Source organism: Crocodylus porosus, unplaced genomic scaffold, assembly GCF_001723895.1.
Source record: "Crocodylus porosus isolate Cpor-Errol unplaced genomic scaffold, CroPor_comp1, whole genome shotgun sequence".
NCBI classification, from domain to species: Eukaryota; Metazoa; Chordata; order Crocodylia; family Crocodylidae; genus Crocodylus; species Crocodylus porosus.
In genome coordinates, this window is record NW_017728886.1 from 108789342 (window position 1) to 108802523 (window position 13182).

The following is a 13182-nucleotide window of genomic DNA, read 5'->3' on the forward strand; positions in this document are numbered from 1 at the left end:
GGGGGCTGGACTCGATGATCTCCTGAGGTCCCTTCCAACCCTAATGCCTATGAAATCTATGAAATCTATGAAATCATTCTGCCCCTTATTGCCACATACTGGCCAAGTGATTGTACTCTGGGAGAGGACTGACCAATAAGCAAGAGCACAGTAGGAACTGTTATATTTTAACGCTGTTGTCTAAACTATGGCCAAGCATCTGTATTTATTATTACTGAGGCTCCCTATGTACATACAGTATCTCTGAGTGAGGAGAAAAGCAAAATGGAGTCTAATGAACATGCTACATAAACTAGGGAACAGAGCTTTTTGCTGTACCACTGTTGAATTGTGTTAATGCCTGAAAATCTGGGGGGTGAAAATAGCCATGTGGACATCTAAAGTAGGGTTGTCTAACTCTCAGTGACCAGGGAGCCAAAGGCCCTGTGCCCCCCTTGACCAGCAGGGGCTGCATATCTCATGGCCATCCCCCCACCTTCCAGTTGCATAGCATAAGAGCTCCCCTGCTTGCTGCACTATGCAGGTCCCCTCCCACTGCTGCACTGTACACCCCTACACGCCCCCCACTGCACTGCATGTCTACATACCCCACCACACCGTGGCATCCTCAGTAACCCTGGCTGCAACACAGTGAACTGCCCTGCTCCCTGGCATGGGGGCAGACAATGAAAGTCAGATGAGGGAAGCAGAGCCCAGAGTTTCCAGCTTCTGTTGCAGCCAGAGCAATCTTGGGAGCAGTAGTCAGACAGGAGACCGGGGACCACAACATAACCCTTTATGGGCTGCATGGAGTCCATGGACTGCCAGTTTGATAGTTGCAGTCTATAGCAGAAGCAATATCCTAGTGCTCTTTGTGGGTGTAGGTGCTCCCATTTTAGTAAAGGAGCTGTCTACATCTATGCAAGGAAGAAATCGTCTGTGAAGGTCCAGATTGGTTTATGTATCTGGCTATCCACAGGAGTGATAGGAGGGCACTGCCCCCTTGGTATCTCCTGGAAGATCCTGCCTTCACCTCTGCCCACTCCCACTCTTGCCCAATAAACACAGCAGTAGTTTACCAATAGGAGGCTGGATCGAACCAGACAACTCTCAGGAGCTCATCAAATATACTTAGGAAGATAGACACTGCCCACACAAGTGTCCATGTTAGCCAGGGCCAAAAAGAGTTATGCAGATGATTAGAGCAAAAAGGCATTTTATTGACATGTGGGCATCCAGCTGATGATCATATCCTTGTCCCCTTTTCTAGATGTGTCAGTTCTAGATGGCTGCAGCAGAGCCTGGCCATCAGGATCTCAATGAGCCCACAGCCCAACCTTGCTCTCAGGCTCTGAAGAAGATGGTTTGCATGCATACAGCCCACTGCTGACATGTCTGATGCCCCAGGGAAGAGAGCTGAGCCAGCTTAGAGTAGGAAGTGATGCAGTGCCCCTTGTCATCCCTCAAACTATTTTTTCCTTCAGGGAGCTATAGACAAAGCATGTGAGAGAGCTAATTGGGAAAGAGCTCTTGAGAACATCCCCCCATTAAGAGTGACTGCTTGTGGGAAGAATTGCAGCAGTGGCTCAGCTCTGTGGACGATTGGTGGAATCCATCTAAAAGAAATGGTGGGATGGGAGACATTGGGCTTGGTTTTACCACCTTGAGGAGAGGCAGGCTGTGATGGTGAACCCTGACTGGTGGGCTGCCATTTGACATGTGATGCCTTACCTAAGTCTGACAGTCTTCATAGTTACCATGCCAGAAGCCAGTGGTGCTGGCAGGGGCAATGCCTCAATGAGAAGACCTAGGAGGCTCAGAGTCCTGGCCCAGAGCTCCTTCTCCCACCTTTCCTCTTCCTACTCCTCTCAAGATAGTCACCTTGCTCGCTAGCCCATTGCCTTTCCACCACAGCTGTCCTTAGGCTTCCCTCACAGTTTCCTACTCCTGGCTGGCTAGGTGAACCCCCTGTTCCTATCTCCTGTTTGCTTCTCCAGTGCGTCACTAGCCTTTTATCCTGCTTGCAGTTCTGGGGTGAGCCTCTGCAGTGCTATCTCAAGTAGTTCTGCATGACACTGCCTTGCACTGTTATAAACATACCCAAGGTACTTCTGGCCTGTTGCAATTAAGCTTCTGAGGACTGGAAGTTTCTAATGCACCATGTTGCCAGAAATGCCTTGGGATGGGATGGTGGCCTTTTGACTTTTGCTGAGCATCTGTATTGCCACACAAGAGAGTTCAAATTGGAGAGTGGCTGAGAATGAAAGAGCAATGTGGGCCACTTGTATGGTCAGAGGACTGCAAGCAAGGCCCTACGAGGAGAGATAGCCTTCTTTGCAAAAGAAGGCTGAGAGGTGATCTTGTGGCTGCCTATAAATTCATCAGGGGAGGGCAGTAGGGAATAGGAGATCCTCTATTTACTAGGGCACCTCCTGGAGTAACTAGGAACAATGGCTACAAATTGACTGGGAGCAGATTTAGGTTGGATATTAGGAAGAACTTCACAGTAAGGGTTGCCAGAATCTGGAATGGGTTTCCAAGGGAGGTGGTGTTCTCCTTTACCTTGGCAGTCTTCAAGAGGAGAGTGGACAAGTACCTAGCTGGGGCCGTCTGACCCCAGCGCTCTTTCCTGCCCAGGGCAGGGGCTTGGACTCGATGACCTACTGAAGTCCCTTCTGACCCTAACATCTCTGAATGTACTGTGGTTCCTGCTGACCCAAACATCTATGAATCCATGAAAATGCTGCATCGAAAGTGCTTTTCATCAGAACACGCAGTAACTGCACACTTTCAGCCAAACTCTGCCAACCCTTTGGCTTTTGGCCAGTGACATTTTGGGGTTCTGTTTTTAGGATAAAGGCCAAAACTTTCTACAGAGAAGGTTGGCAAAAATGATCTTTTTTAAACCCACATTTTTAGTAGGGAAGAACCATTTTCTAACCAGCTCTAGTTCTGACACCCAGCACTTAGGGGCAGAACAAACTGCTGGGTGAGGTGCAGGTGTGTTGGGAGGAGAGCTAGGCAGCTGTGGAAAATAGAGGGGATGAGTTTATAATGGAGACATCATTTATGAAGCACTTGATTTACATACACATAAGCGTACTGATGCGCGTATGTGAAGATGGAATAGTGCTGGCTTATTAGGTCATTTACAGCAGCCTCAGGCATGTTGTGAATCTAGTGATTTAGTGTGGTATATCAGCAGCTAAGCAAAACGGAGCCTTTTTAACTTTTAATTGTATTGATCTTTCAGTTTTAAAGACATTTAAAATGAATCTCATTATATCTTATTCTTGCTGTCAAATCAAACTCTTCCCCCCCCCTCCACCCATTTATTTGAGTTAACACTAAAAATTCATAATGGATTGGGCTGTCTGAATGTGGAGAGCTAGAATCCTGGTTTAACTATAAGGATGATCTTTTTATACAGCATCATATGGATCCATACGTAGATCTAGGTATTTACACTCCATTGAGATAATCAAAAATCATATCCTAAATATTTATAGCTTAACACCTTCCCCACCAGTTTCTCCTTTTTCCTCTTGCAAATCCTATGCAAACTTGCAACTTGAAAAGCTTTTAGAGGGCAGGGGGAGCTTCAGCTCAGTGGCTTCTGCCCCATGCGTGGGACTCCGGCAGAACAGTCCCCTGCTCTGGCCAGTCCACTGCTACTTGTGCAGCTGCAGCTGCAGCCCCAGGTGCTGCACAGGGCAGGGGGTGCGGCAGTGGTGGCTGCTGGGTTCAGGGCCCCCTGGCACCTCTAAGCTGGCCTAGGAAGCCCACTCCCCAGACAGCCCCCTCCTGTGCTGCCAGGCTGAGCTGTCATGCAGTCGCAGTGGGATGGGAAGTGTCTAGCCCCCATGGGCTGCCCTGGCGGGCCCTACCCAGCTGGCTGGGGCTTCATGACAGCCCCACCTGGCTTGGGCGCAGAAGCCTATGTGGCCCAAGCCCAGGCTGCTCCTCTGCCTCCAGCCTCAGCAACAGCCATAGGCTGGTTGGGCTCAGCCTGAGCTGCAACCACAGCCTGAGCCCTGGGCATACAGCAGGGCCATGCTGGCTGACTCTGGACAGGTCCCCTGCCATCGAAGCAAGAGCAGGAGGGAAAGCTGGGCAGACCCTGACTAAGGTCCCATGCTCAGAGACAGAGGAGTTTAATCCCCACCCCTCGCCCCTCTTTGCCTGAGGCACTGCCTCAAGCGCTGCTTCTCCCCTTTCCCTCCAGGCACAGTCTGGGTGGGGTCCCTACAGACCAGGGTGGGGTTTAAACCCTCCAGAATCATACTTAACTATTGCAGGGGCCTGACCATGCCCCCACCAGGTCAGCTTCCCTCCAGCCTTGTGGCTGTTGGAAATGGAAGAGAGGGCTGCTTTAACGCCTCCTGGCTTCTAGCACGAGCCACTGCCAGCATGTGCCTGCATTTCCAGAATTAAACATGAATGCTTGTGCACTTGTAAATCAGTTCAATCTTTGCAGGTTAGACTAACCTGCAAAGTTTGAATGAATTCACGCTCTGGTTTTTTGAATGTCTGTTCCTAACCTAAAAGGAGCATTTCAGGCTTTTGAGGAAGCCTCTTTGACATCGTGGCAGGGATGAAGACTATCAATTAGCCACTGAGGCTGAAAACAGGGAGTTTATCTCTGAGTTTAAAGCCCAGAAACACGAGCTGACATTGACTCTAGTAGTAAAGAGAATTATTCCATTGGAAGATCGAGTCATTGTGCTAGAAACAAAGTTAAGAGAAATAACAGCTGGATTAAGGGATTGCCTGTAAATGCTGAGGGAGGAAACCCCATCTGGCATGTGAAAAATTTGGTTGCAGAGCCGCTAAACTGGAGTTCTTTGAAAGAGGTGAAACTGGACAGGCCATGTGGGATGCTATTTTGTGCTATTCCCTCCACCTGCTATTCACAGCAGACTCACAGATCTAATTATGAAGTTTCATCATTATCATCAGAAAGATTTAATTATGAAAAAGCCAGGGAGCATCTAGAGCTAATACTCAAAGGCCGTAAGCTGCAATTTTTTCAAGACCTTTCTATTCTAATTTTTAAAAAAAGAAGAGAAAAGAGTGCTGAGGGGAATTACAGTAGTAGTCAGGAGGGCTAACGTCCTTAATGGGAGGCTCTCATTTAGCTTCCAAAATCACTGTTTTACAGCAGGAGATTTTAAGCAACAGGAAAATTTGAGTACATTCAGTGACCTGGGATAGAAATCGCAGTCTCAGACATATAAGAATCTATTTCAGAGACAGAAACTAACAATAAGCCTCTGAAAATATCACAGTAGATGGTAAAACCCAAAGAAAGGAGAATGGGAAAATATAAAGTGCAAGGCTGTAGAGAAGGCATTAATAGTAGGACAAAGGAAGCTGAAATAAGAGGACAGGGATACTTTGAGGAGTAAGTGGTTCCTGAAGTGGTTTCTTGGGAGCCACCAGCAACAAATAGTTAATGTTATGGAGAAAACAGTATGCACTTTAGTTTAACTAGGGTGACAAGAACCCTCTGATAACCTTGTATTTAAAAAAAAAAAGAATTAAGGATAAGAAGCAGGTCTTGGTGGGGATTCCTGGAATAAAGGAGTTTGAGGGGGAGGTGTTCTGTATGACTTCAATGCAGGAAACCCTTGCTATTCGCTGGTTCAGCATTTGTGGTTTCAAATATTTGTGAATGCCGAACCCACATCTTAAATACACTTAATGGAGCTCTTCAGGAGCTCTGCACTTGCTGCCACCGGGCTCCTGCCAGCACCACTGGGCTTCCGTCACTGCACTCCTGCCACCACTAGCGCCGCCGTGCCTCCCCCAGCTGCCGAGGGCACTGTGTTCATGAACACAGACAGAATTCATGGATTTCGCCGTTTGCAGGGGATACAAGAACGTATCCCCCACAAATGGTGAGGGTCTCCTCTATTCATAGGATAATAAGTGTGTCTACACATCATCATATGGCAATGCTGCTATGGTGCCATGCTTTAGTACTTCTCTGTGGAAATACTAAAGCACAGTCCAGTAATTGCCCATACAGTGCACAGTTAGATTTTGTTGCTACAATGCTGAAGCAATGTGCTATAACGGGGAAGTCCACCACTACCGTGACGCAGCTGCCAATCACCTGTAGACCCATCGCTGTAGCATGCCATATGGTGACGTAGGGTGATATGTAAACATGCCCAATCTCTCTCAAAAGGCAAATACTGAGTTTCCATAGATGGAGAACAAACCTTTCCTTGGCTGAAAATTAAGTAGTCCAAGGGTGTATACAAGTGGTACATTTAGATGGCCCTAATCAGGCTTAGGGTGCAAGCTTTCACAGGGCTTAGGTTGCCTGAAAAGTGGAACACGTAATCTAAAGTTAGTTCCCACCAGATAAGAACTAACTTTAGATTGACATGGGTTAATCTCACATAGAATTGGTTAACTGGGCCTAGTGAAATATTGCACACATCTGCAGTGAAGCCTCAGGGCTAGGAAAGCTCAGCCACTCTCCACACTCCTGGAGATTTGCTGTTTTTACTTTTCTGGCCAGGTTAATTTTACCTCCCCTGACCAGCACACCCTCAGCCCAATAAGCACTCCCTCCCCCTTATGGACCTGCCAGACCTCCTTCCCCCCAACACCTCCACCTCCCACCTGCCAGCTCCCACCAGTCAATCCTATAATCACTCCCCTGACCTGCCAGCCCACCACCACTGGACTAATTTTCCTCCAGCTCCCTGTGTGAACACTTGGATGTGACAGAACCTGATTCAGGTTTAGGTGGCTCAGAGTAAGCTGCCTAACCTGATTCAGGTCTTCTGAATGTGGGTTTGTAGTCCCAAGTGCCCATGGGATGTTCTGGCTTTTGATTTTAGGAAACCAAAATCCTTTGGGACTTGTATATACCATCTTGGTATTTTATGTTTGGATATAAATGAAGAGTATCCTGAAGAAGAAAGAACCTGAGGGGGAGTAGTAGGAAATTAACATGGAAATAGCTATTGAACTTTACAAACAAAAATTAGGCTGTATCAAGACCCATAATTGAGAATACAATATAATTAAAAATGGGAGAGAGAGAGGGACATTTGCCACACAAGGCTTTGGTCTGTCAAATAGACAAAGGACCACACTACTTTCAAGTTTTTTGAAAAGCGAAATAGTTATCATTAATGACTTTTCCCTTGAAAGTAACAGCCTCAAATGTCAAAAGACTAAATGATGTAATTACAAGGAAAAAGGAAAGCACTCAGATTATTTTCCTTTAAGAAGCTCATTTTCAGGAGAGGCAAATTATGGCCATGAAAGATAGTTGCTTTCTGTTGATAGTTCCTATTTCGGCTGAATGAATGAGAAAAGGAATGTAAATTGTATTTACTTAACCTATACATATATAGATTAAAGATCAATTTAAAGACAAGGGGGGGGCGGTCCTTATTTTATTAAATGGTACAATTCAAGGTCAAAAGTCTACCTAAATTTAATGTCCCATTGAGTCAGAGTGATTAAGGCACACTGGTTTCTGTAACCAGCGCCAAGCAAGGGAGTAATGTGACTAGCATTATATCTGCCTGCCCTTGCCTCCCCAGTTTGAATGACCACCTGGCTATTTACTAATGTTTCAGTTGATGAGGGGTGTTTGATATGAATTCAGAGCAGGGCTTGAATTTTTATCTTTAAAGGCATAAACACCTTAACAATTCTGCGACTACATCCCAAAAGAGCATTCTTGCTGGTTCATTAAAAACAGAGAGCTCAGGATCTACTCCTAGTAAAAAAGCAAAGGAACAAAAAAGTGTTTCTTTAAAATTTAAAATTTCTTTAGAGAAGGGGAAACTATAGTTGGAAGAGATCCAGCTATACAGAGAATCCTTATTACAGCATAAGACAAAACAGATACGGAAACAGGTGCAGATAGGGAAACAGGTTAAACTTTCTATATTAACAATTCAGTCTCTTAGATTACTGGAGAAAATGATACCCAGGGGAATGGAATTTTATGCTTCATTCACAATCTTATCATTCATATTTTAGAATAGATTAAATGTTAATTTTTAAATCCTTAATGAAGCAGGCAAGATCTGCAGAAATTGCCACTATTACCTGGTCACGTGATGTCTCATTTGCAGTAATATTTCAGGGCTGAGATGGGTCTCAAAGATCACAAATAACTTGTTTGCTTCACCAGGACAAGTACTGGGTTGCAGCAATTAAAGAAAAATAGTGCCCATACTTCCAAATAAATGATAAAGACAATATGAGGAGAGGTTTTCAGTGAGAAGCAGATAACAAAGTACTTAGGGGTCAGATGGTAAGTAGAGCATTCATTTGATGACAGATCATGAAAAATTAAAGCAAGAACAGGAGATAGGAAGGTTACAAGAAATTCATAAAAAAGGTTAAAAAAGATCTAAAAAATGACATACTAGCAGGGGAAATTGAATATATACAGTGCAGGAATCACTGCAAGTGAGCATACAAAGCAGATGTTTTATTAAAAAGTGGTAAGTTATTGGCTTAAAAACTTAAAAAAATCAAGAGCAACACATTATTCCACTAATTAAAGCAATCAGCAAAATAATCTTACACACCTGAATAAATTATGTGTTACTTTTTCAGCTCATTACAATGAACTCTATACTTCAGATACTCAAAGCTCTGATTCTATGAAAAATAATTTGGAAATAGAAGGTTTGTCGAAGACACATGAAATCAGGAAAAAAAAAGGTTTGGATAAAGAAATAACATGAAAACATATTAGAGGCAATAGCAAGTCTGAAAAGCACTAAAACTTCAGGGCCTGTTGGCTTTCCAGCTGATTTTTACAAGGTATTTATGAACATATTATAACATCCCTTGAGGTCTACCTTCAATCCCATCTTTTTAGGGGAGGCATTTCCACAATCTAGGAAAGACCCCACTGTTTGTGTTCTCCCTAAAGTTGGAAGAGACCTTGCCTTAGGCCGCTGTTATAGTCCCACAGAAATGCTGAATTGTGATGTAAAGCTCTTAGTCAAATATTAACTACTCAATTACAGTCATGCTCTCTGTTTACATAGATTCTAATTCATTCTGAATTAATTAAGGAGAGACAAAGTTCAGGCAGTATTCAGAGCATAAAGAAAAGAAATCATAAGAGTCATAGAAAAGTAGAGTTGGAAGAGACCTCAGGAGGTCATCTAGTCCAACCTCCTGCTCAAGGCAGGATCATCCCTGTCTAAACCATTCTATACAAGTCTTTGATATACTGATTCTTAAGAATCAGTATATCTTGCAGAACAACAAAGTACCATGTAGAACTACAAACTACCATGTAGTTGCAGAACTACAGAACTACTTTGCAGAACTACAAAGTACCATGCCCCAAAACACCAAGCACATCCTAAACTGTTACAAGGTGTGAAGCAGAGGTTGAGGGCATTGTTAATGTCCTACCACTGCAAGCATAGGAAATAGTTCCTTAAAAATACTCAAGACATGCAAATAAGGGGACCATACCCCCTTCACGCAGAGGAAGGCAACTCCCTCCTCACAGTCCATGGTGATCTGACTGTGGGATAAAATTCCTTCCTGATCCCAAATATGGTGACTGGTCTGAGCTTGAGCAGGGAAGCAAGATCCTCTAATCGGGAACCTCTGGGATTTGTAGTACCAGTCAGAGCACCAGCACACCCCTGTCAAAATCCCCAGCCTTAGCTGCAGCCAACATCCAATGCTTCTGAGGAAAGCAAAACACCCTCCTAACACCTGTGCCAACAGAAGGGAGAAAAGTTCCTCCCTAGCCTCAAGTGGCAACCAACAAAGCCCAGAAGCAAGGGAAGATTGGAGACCCTCTACTCTGCACTGCAACCTAGGGGCTGTAAACACATATCCATCCACATATCACATATCCTTACTGGAGAGCCAGAATTCCCCTTTCTGTCATCCTATCTCCTCCATGAACTTATCCCAGCTCTTTTAATCGTCTTTTACAGTGAAGGCATTTGTGGAACTCTGCTTCATTCTCCTATGGCTGAGCAAAATCCTTTCCAATTTCCACCTGTGCTGGCCTGCAAAATTCTTCTCCCAATCTACAAGCAACGAGTGCGTGTGTGTGTATGTATGTGTGTGCATGTGCGTTGGGGGACAGTGGGGGGAGGTCTCCGGGGCTTCCAACTGTTGCTCTTCACAGAGCATCTGAGGCATTGCCATTCATAAATCATTCCTGACCCAATGCTCATCCAACCTGTTTTTGAAAATTGCCAGTGAAGGAGATTCTACAACTTCCTTCCGCAGTCTATTTTACTGCCTCACTGCTATAACAGTAAAGAAACTTTTCCTGATATCCAGGCTAAACCTATGTTGCTGCAATTTCGGGACTGCAGCAAGGGAGAACAGGTATTTTTTTTCTTCTTTATGGCATCCCTTCAGATATTTGAAGACTGCTAGCATGTCCCCTCCTAATCGTTTTTTCCACAATTTCAATATGCATATTTCTCTCAGTGTCTCCTCATATAACTTGCTTTCCAGTTCCTTCATCATTTTTGTTGCCTACCTTTCTCTATGTCCTTTTTAAAATGTGGAGCCCTAACCACTCACTGTAGTCCAGATGGGGCCTAACCAGCACTGGATGAGGTGGCACTATCTTCTCCTGTGTATTACTCCTAATGGCTCTGTTGACACAGCACCAAAGTGATACTACACCAGCCTGTTTGAGTCCTTGAAAGTCTATACGACACTTTTTGTGAATTGTGTACTTAATGCAGAGAATGTTTTTGGGGAAAAGAGATGATCTTTGTGCTTAAGTCTCGCCCCATATAGACATTAGCTCCAGTTCATTAAAGAGATGACTCCTCTTTGTGCCAGTCCAAATGCAGCCAGGAGAGTCAATGGCATTGGCTCTCCCCTGTTTAAATTATTTGGATTAATTAGGTCGAGCCATCCATTATCTCTTTAACTTCTTGCGTTGGCTATGGTGCCTTCTGTACAGAGGATAGAGTAGTGAATTTACCACTAAAATAAAACATTCAGAAACACATTTAAAAAAGCTTTGTTTAATGATGACACAAATGTTTTTCCCCAAATATTAACAGCTAAAGAAAGTTATGCTTTCAAAAGGCATCTGATTTTAAAGTAAATCATGTCAAACCTGAAATGTTAACTATAAATTTGTTGGACACTGAGAAGTCACCCCTGCACAAAACATCTGAGTACAAATGAGCAACACCTTTACAAGATAGCTCAAACTCCTAAGTTATCTAAAACAGCTCTATGAATCAAGAGTTGAATCAGCATGTCAGCAAAAGAAAAAAAATGTTGGTGTTCTGGAGCAAATTCTTGACAGGGAAAAAATGGTCACAGGCAAAACAAAGTGCTTTTCAAGGATATCTTTCTTGTTCCTGTAACAGTTTCAGAAAGAAAATCTAGCAGAGATACAGTGAATGTGAAAACCTACACAGAATAAGGAAAGATTGAGTGTAAATTCAGATATTTTGTATAGTCCCCTAAAAAAGGATAGACAAGCTGGTGCTATCAACCCAACCCAATCAGCTCAAAGAAACATTAGACAAGAGAAGGCTTTCAACTAGCCACACATGGGAGGAAGAAAAAATCCTATTCTATTTATTAGGTGCCTACGGGATCCTATTCCTGCCTGTTTGATTCCCTGAAAGTCCATTGATGCAATACTTTTTGTAATGTGCCATTTAGACCTTAAAACAAAAAAAATGTGTGGCATGGCAAGAGGAGCAATTGTTGGGATTGCAGATCAGATCCCATTGTGCCTTTAACTGGATGTCTGTCAGCAGCCTGTGTGTATAAACTGATACAGTGTCCAGTCTAAAGAGGGACGTGAGATTCTATCACATTACTACAAGGGACGTGGTACCTATCTGTGGGATGTCATTCAGGTGCCTTCTTTTTATGCCATCACAATCATGTTTGCTTGAAACAAAATGTACAGAGAATTTACTGGGAAAAAGGAAAGGACAGGATATCTCCAACAGCAGCACAATCATGTTGGTTGCTAACATAGCTGTATTCTATGAAGATTTTATTAATCCTAGGGATAAAATATGCCCACTGTTCTTCACTGTCATTTCAGATCATTAGAACAGTTGCTTTCAAGTAATATTTATATTTAATCTCACTGCTACTATTTCTCTTGTAATAAGAAAAATCTTTTGTATCATAAGAACATTACAGTGAACCACAGGACCATGGAGCGATTACAACAACATGAATTTCCCAGAGCTTCATTTAAAACTTTTTTTTTTTAAACATGAAGTACTATCTTGGGGGCAGTCAATATTGAGAATAAAAGGACAAATGCTTGCTGACATTTCAATCACTCTAATCAGTATCTCCGTTACTGATATAAACCATGAAAATCTTTAAAACCCTCAAAAGTAAGTTTATTGCCTGTTTGACAAAGTACTCAAAAGCTCATAAAAAATAAGTGTTTTAGTTTTTAATGGCTCCACTTATTAATGCAAACTCTAAAGAGAAACATTTTACCCTGTTTTACAGATGAAAAGTTAGTTCAAATAACCTATTTGGTAATTATGAGTGTCCGTTATACCTACAGGAAAGCACTGCAATATTCTTAAATAGCAGAATTGAAGCCATTGAACTGAAATACAGCCTAGTGTTCAATTTACTCATGCTCATACGGAGAAGCCTGAGTGATATAAAGGTTTGAATGATGAAACAGGGCCATAGCACACTGATTCACTTAGAATACAACATTACAGGAAAAACAGCTGCCTGATACTGATTCCACCCTTGTACAGTCTGAAATCACTGGGGCAGATTTTATCTGTTGTTAGGCAGCCCATTACAGCTACCTCAATTCTACCTGTAATGCACCAGAATTATCCAGGTGTGATCTCTTAGGGATGCTCTGGCCACATCCCTTCATGTCCTTTATGGACAGTAGAAAGGGCTTTCCACTTAAGAGACTTCCATATGCTGGGTAAACCTCCACAGTGGACTAAAGGAATGGGATTTCCTCTTTTGTACAGCTCAAATAATGCCAACAGAGCACACTGAGCAGAGAAATTGTCCCATTTTCTCTGAATACTGTTTTTTTCCCCAACCTGTTTAACTTTTTTTTTTACTTTAATATTTGATTACATCTAAAAACCCAAAGAAATTCATCCATGACTCCTCTGAAGTTGTGGTTTCTTTCTTATGTCCTCCCTCTTCTTATTTCCCTCTGTCAGCTCGGCAGTGACAATGGGA

General features: G+C 43.2%; 1 protein-coding gene across 10 annotated transcripts in view; it reads right to left on the reverse strand.

The window, feature by feature from the left end:
- Positions 1 to 13182, reverse strand: part of LOC109313731 (poly(rC)-binding protein 3-like) — an 894664-nt gene that overhangs the window by 106564 nt on the left and 774918 nt on the right. The window lies entirely within an intron of this gene.